We start from the raw sequence: 7,121 nt of genomic DNA, 5'->3' as shown, positions 1-7,121 counted from the left end.
ACCAGATACTGTGCCTACTGATGGAATTCAGTGTACAGTAGATTGTATTACTTGTACTGTATTTTTGCCAAAAAAAAAAATCATTTGAATTAAATCAGGCCTTTAGGCCTAATTTCTGGTTTACAAGTAATAGAGTTTGAGGAAAAGTTTAAATGACATCATCAGCAAATAATTAGGCAAGTCTAGTATGTGGGAAATTCTAAAAGAAACAGATTTCCAATACCATGCTGTCTTGATGATTACAGCTTTGTAATACAGGCTAAAGACCAGGATTGTAAACAAATAATCCAGTGAAGAAATAAATGGGCAAAAGACATGAATAGACACTTTTCCAAAGAAGACAATCAGATGGCTAACAGACACATGAAAAGATACGCAGCATTGTTCATCATCAGGGAAATACAAATCAAAACCACATTGAGATAGCACCTTACACCGGTTAGGTCAGAGTGGCTAAAATTAATTCAGGAAACAACAGATGTTGTCAAGGATGTGGAGAAAGTGGAACCCTCTTGCACTCTTGCTGAGAATGCAAACTGGTGCAGCCTCTCTGGAAAACAGTGTGGAGGTTCCTCAAAAATTAATAGAATTATCCTATGACCCAGCAATAGCACTACCAGGAATTTATCCAAAGGATACAGGAATGCTGATTCAAAGGGGCACATGTACCCCAATGTTTATAGCAACACTATCAACAATAGCCAAGGTATGGAAACAGCCCATCTGTCCATTAGCTGATGAATGGATAAAGATGTGGTGTGTGTGTGTGTATATATATGTGTGTGTGTGTGTGTATAATGGACTATATATATATATATATATATATATATATATAACGAAAAAGAATGAAATCTTGACATAAGTGAAATAAGTCAGTCAGAGAGAGACAGATATCATATGATTTCACTCATATGTGGAATTGGAGAAACTTAAGACCATAGGGGAAGAGAAGGAAAAATAAGACACAAAGAGAGAGGGAGGCAAACCATAAGAGACTCTTAAATACGAGAACAAGCTGAGGGTTGATGGGTGTGGGGGATTGGGGAAGTGGAGAAAATGGGTGATGGACATTGAGGAGGGCACTTGTTGGGATAAGCACTGGATATTGTATGTAAGTGATGAATGACAGGAATCTATTCCTGAAGCAAAGAGTACATTGTATGTTAGCTAACTTGACAATAAATAAATTAAAAAAGTAAAAAATAAAAGAAACAGACTTGCTGTCTTCAAAAATGTGTCTTAAAAGAATAAAATGGTGGAAATCTAATATAAATTTTAAAAACAATAAAAAAACTTTAAAAATGAATGTGTGAAACTTTTTGTATCATGGCTGAAAATAAAATAGCAATAAAAAATGATGGCAGATATTTGAGGAATTTAGAATATGAGTTATATGTTAAAATTCAGAAAATAATATTATTTCTAATGTACTATTATATCTTATATAGGATATTGGCATTGAGGTTAGGTAGGAGTATGTCCTATTTAGGAAATGCATACTGATTTATATTTAGGTAAATTATCATTACTGTGTAACCACCAAATGGTACAAAAATGTATATACATAAATATTAATAAGTAGATAAAGCTGTTATCACAAAATGTTAAAGAATTTTTATTTCTAGATGATGAATATGATGTGCTGATATTTGTTATAAGATTCTTTTCCTGTGTTTTTTGAATTTGGAAATTTTTCACATTTTTCATAATGATAAGATGAAAACGGAATTATATAAGAATAATATAATTATATAAGAGCATTTTTAGGGTAAGCAAAATAAAATTATGATGGTGAGTAATTTTCTACCATAATATGCATATTTTCTTTGGTTTAATAAGTGAGAATTTACAAAATTATTTAAATGATGCCTTTAATTTGGGACACAAAAAGTCTAAATCTCAAAAAAGATCTAGCATTATCAAAAGAATGTTATTTCAGTATTTACTAGATTGGGCTCCACTCTCCTTTTAGCACTTCTAAATTTGTAATACTTTTCTCTAATTTAGAAAACTGCCAAGGACATTTTAATCTCAAGATTTTGTAGATAAACTGCTTCATCAAGTTGAAGCAAATTCTCCCCTGCCCCCTCCCCAGGCTGGGGCTTAGAGAAAAGCTACTTCTGTTTTGCATTTACTTCACTCTTGCCTAATAAAAATCATTGAAAATTATCCTGTGGGCTGTTGATACAGACTTTGTTGGATAATAAATAAGTAAAAGATTTAAAAAATTAAGCAAAGAGAACTCATGAATTATGGGTAGTGCTTTTGTGAGCAAGAATAATCAATTCACTGCTATTTCGAAACCGAAGTCCAATTCTCTGCAGTGGTCGCATTCCATGTTATATATGATATATTGCAATATCAAATATGTTGAAAACAAAACATCTTTCACTAAAAATCAACAGCATTCTAAGAGTATTTGCAGTCATTTATAAATATCATCCGTACTGTTCATGAAAAATGAGTAAATACTTCTTGTGATTCTAATTATTTGTTACTACATCAAGAGCAGATAGCGCAATGTGTGTAAGATGGGAAGATGCAGAAAAATGCCAAGTGCCAGGATCCCAAATAACCTCATATAGCTGATCACACAATGGCTCAGATTCAGGTGGGACTAATCCTTGTAATTGAAGAAATTTAAGTGAATACTGCTAGATAGACTTCTAAATGCAATTAATGAAGGTATATCATAAGAGTATAATGTACAGTAGTGTAACAGAACTTGTTATATTGGTGTTTACTAATAATATATTAAAATCTTCCTAATATTATCTGGAAAAAGCAGCCCACACTGTATCAAACAATCTCAACCATTTTCTGTCTTTCAATTTTTTCTTGCAAATCTTAAAACAACTAAAACCACAAACCAAACTCTGCATGACATCTTAACTATTAATACCATAAATAACTGGATTTAAGGTATTGTTGGGTTTCTGAAATTTAGCTGAAAGTTGTCAGTAATCTGATTTGACATTTGGTAGGAAATAGCACTTTTAGCCATAGGTATCCAAAACTATGGGCCTGAGTATCAAAAATTTCTAGCTAATTAAAGAAAATACATACTATAGGTAAAATTTTACTGGATTTTGCTTTTAGAAATTTTATTTTTAAAAAGTGTATGTGGTTAAAGAAACAAATCCTGTTTATGTACGCCTCATTGCAGACACTGGGTGTTTTACAATATCATCCCATTCTTTTTTTTTTTTTTAATGTTTATTTTTATTTTTGAGAGAGAGAGAGAGAGACCAGGGGAGGGGCAGAGAGAGAGGGAGACACAAAATCTGAAGCAGGCTCCGGGCTCCGAGCTGTCAGCACAGAGCCAACGCGGGGCTCGAACCCACGAACCGTGAGATCATGACCTGAGCTGAAATCAGATGCTTAACCAACTGAACCACCCAGGTTTCCCTATCACCCCAGTCTTCATAGACCACAGTCCATGCTGCTACAATGAAGCAATGCTTTTATTCTCACTCTAGTGTCTGTAGAACCCTGAGTGTATGTATTTAAATAATTAATTTTCACTTATGACTATCTATGAAGAATATCATAGGTGATAGCTAGTATCTTATCCATCTTTGATTGCCTAGATCCAAGCACAGGGCCTGACACAGACAACATAAATGAGTATATATTGTGTTGAATGTAATTTGAAAAGCTAAGAGACAAGAGTTGCTAACTTTGTGCTGTAGAGACCTGGCTTGTGTACCAACCCATCGGCTCTACCGCTTAGGATTTCTTGAATGAACTTGAGAATATAACTGGGGACTACAGATTCTTAATTGTGTCATATTCAAATTGTCATTAAGATTGCCTGCTCACATGATTGTCATGCGAATAAACTGTAATGAAAATAACAGGTGGTAGTCTTCATTGAGTAACTTTGCTGAGCACCTACTATGTAACAAGTGTGGCCCTCAGTGTGATATGCCAAATTCTAAACATTTTAGATACATGATCTGATTTAATGCTCGACAACGCTATAAATTATGGGTTATTATTTCTCAACTTTACAGGTTAAGAAAATCAAACAAAAGGAGACTAAATAATTTGCTGAAGATCAAACAGAAAGTGGATTCGGAACCCAGGTAATTTGATTCCTTTTGAGCTATCCAAAAGGCCTGCATATAATAATGATCAATAAAGATTTAGATTTAAAAAACAAAACAAATGCTATTATGAGGCTCCTTTTTTTGAGGAAAAATTGCAGACCTTCTTTGGTCCAATAATTGCTAATGAGTGTGTCATTTTTATGAGCGTATGAATATACTTAAGCCTTCAAAGACTCTCACTTCGGCAAGCTGTTGAACACTAAATGGATGTGAATAGCTAGAGGGAAGTATTCTCTGCATAATAGGAGTGACTTATTTCTATTAAAGAAAACCACATGTGACTTGTGTAAGACGTGGCACTTCTGCCATATGATTTACAATGTATCTATTTCTTTAACTCTTCCTGCATGTTTTTGACTTAAATTGCCTTGCCTTTTAGTTGAGATTCAACATTTGAAATATGAAATAAGAAGTGTTATTTCCATCTAATTCTTCAAAATTTGGCTTCCATCTCGACAGGCACCTGATTTGGAGAAAAGTAGAGGCTCTAGCCAGCTGGAAAGAATGAGAAAGTTAAAAAAGAGTCAAGGTTTCTAAGAATATAGGTCTCTCCCCATTTAAACAGTTCCAAACCACACTCACTTATAATCATAGACCAAAAAAGTCTTGACTTTTTCTCTATAGAGCCTTTTAAATCATCTATGGCAGGCCAAGGGCTACAGCTCCAGGCAGCCACATGGTCAGAATCTCTGTTCTCATGTCTGTGACTATAAGAAAAGTCTGTAAACCAATTTCCAGACTGTGTTAAAAGTAGTTTAACTGTCAAAAGAAAAAAAAAGGTGCCTTTGATGTTCAATATTTGAAATTAAACATTTGGTTTATATATGTGTCCTTTTAAGGATTATTAAACTATAACTAGTCACTTATACTTGAGTCTCACATTGTTACAGCTAACTAACAATTATATTACTTCTCAGCTGACTCCAGTATTAAGTTTACAAGTGCCAGTTACAATTAAAAAGAATTTAAAAAAAAAAATTCACCACAGATTATTCACAAAACTGAATGCATTTACTTTGTGGAGTTCCCTACAGGTAAACTAACCTAAGCTAAGCAGGTATGGTTTTTCTAAACACTGCTCTCAGATTATTTTTTTCCTCAAATAATAACAGCTTTAAAAAAAAGTGTTTTACATTATTTTCTGCTGTATAGCTGTTATAACATATGAGGAAGAACAGTAGTTTGAGTGACTCCGTTCTAGGAAAGCATATATTTATTTTCTACAATATAGGAATTTCTCTACTGTCATGATTACTTCTTCCATTAATACTAGTCAAGGCACAAATGCCAACATCTAGACATAAAATTTTTAGTATTTGAATAAATTTGAGACCAATTAACTTGGTCTATCCCAGCACACGAAATGAGTTCATGAAAACAGCCTGTTTGCTGTATTGCAGACCAACTGCTGGAGAACATTCATCAGTCTCTAAGGAGAAGTTTCTATTTCCACAGGACTGTTCCTACAGATTACTATTAAGTGGCGGCAATAAGGATGTTTTGGGGTTCTTTATTTTCCATCTCTATCAGTTCCCCTGGGTCACCCCATATAAATACCAAATTGAAGCACATTGTGCTCGCTATTCAAAATATCTTCAAAACAAGTCCCCTACAGTCCCCTTCCAATTAGACTGACCCTCTTAAGTTCCTCTTAAATGGAAATTCTGAAGCTACTATTGGTGGTTATTCCTTCTATTTTGAAACAGTTTAATCAAAATAAATTTCTAGGGAAGCAATTGTCCTGTTCTCATACTCTAAAAGTTTGCCAATAGAGTCCTGTTTATGCTGGCTAAGTAAGAACAGTTACTTGTTTTCTTTTCCACTCTATTAAATTAGGTAAAATTGGGGCGCCTGGGTGGCGCAGTCGGTTAAGCGTCCGACTTCAGCCAGGTCACGATCTCGCGGTCCGTGAGTTCGAGCCCCGCGTCAGGCTCTGGGCTGATGGCTCAGAGCCTGGAGCCGCTTTCCGATTCTGTGTCTCCCTCTCTCTCTGCCCCTCCCCCGTTCATGCTCTGACTCTCTCTGTCCCAAAAATAAATAAACGTTGAAAAAAAAAATTTTTAAATTAGGTAAAATGTCTCTAATTTTGTGGAATAGTGGTAAACTTTGAATATAACATAAAAATTTGCTTCAAGAGTTATCTTGACAGCATCATTTCTAAATTGATCAAAGTATTCAATACTGATATATAGATTTTGATTAGCAATCAGACTTCTTATCAAAGCCCAAATGTATTAAATTTTTAAAAAACAAATTTCATAAAAATTATATAAAAATGTTTATTTAAAATAACCTGGATGATATTAGCATCCACGTTTTTGTAATTAATAAATTTGAAAGGGAACAATGAAAAAGAATAATCTTTAGTTATTTAGAAGGTACAAGGTGGTTACATATTTCATCCAGAGAATGATTCACATGTTTTAGGAATATGATATTCATTTTGGCTTATAGACTTTTTCATTTATAATTCAATTGGACCAAATTTTTCTCTTACGGAGTATATAAAGAAAGTATATTTGTCAATACATTTCAAGAATTCACATATATTAGTGCTTATTATTTGATTTAATGGGGAGACACATACTGCTAAATGCTCTTAACTATATTATCTATTAGCCTGCAAATGTAGAAAGATATCCAAGCAAGAGTCCTTCTTTTAAAGCTTATTTAGGAAGTAATTTCATGAAGCACGTGGGTGACTCAGTCAGTTAAGCTTCTGACTTCAGCTAAGGTCATGATCTTACAATTGGTTTGTTTAAGCCTCATGTCAGGCTCTGTGCTGACCAGCTCAGAGCCTGGAGCCTGCTTCTGATTCTGTGCCTCCCTCTCTCTTTCTGTCCCTCCCCCACTCGTGCTCTGTCTCTCTGTCTCTCTTTCAAAAATAAATAAGCAATAAAGGCAGTTATTATGTTTAAAACAAAAAAGAAAGTAATTTCATGAATTTAAAAAGCATTTTTCTTGCCAATGATTAATATATCATAGAGATAATTATTAAAGATGATTTGT

Source organism: Lynx rufus, unplaced genomic scaffold, assembly GCF_022079265.1.
Source record: "Lynx rufus isolate CCGP_SWC_20201006 ecotype Redwood Valley unplaced genomic scaffold, mLynRuf1.p SCAF_6, whole genome shotgun sequence".
Lineage (NCBI taxonomy): Eukaryota > Metazoa > Chordata > Mammalia > Carnivora > Felidae > Lynx > Lynx rufus.
This window is presented reverse-complemented; position numbering follows the sequence as displayed.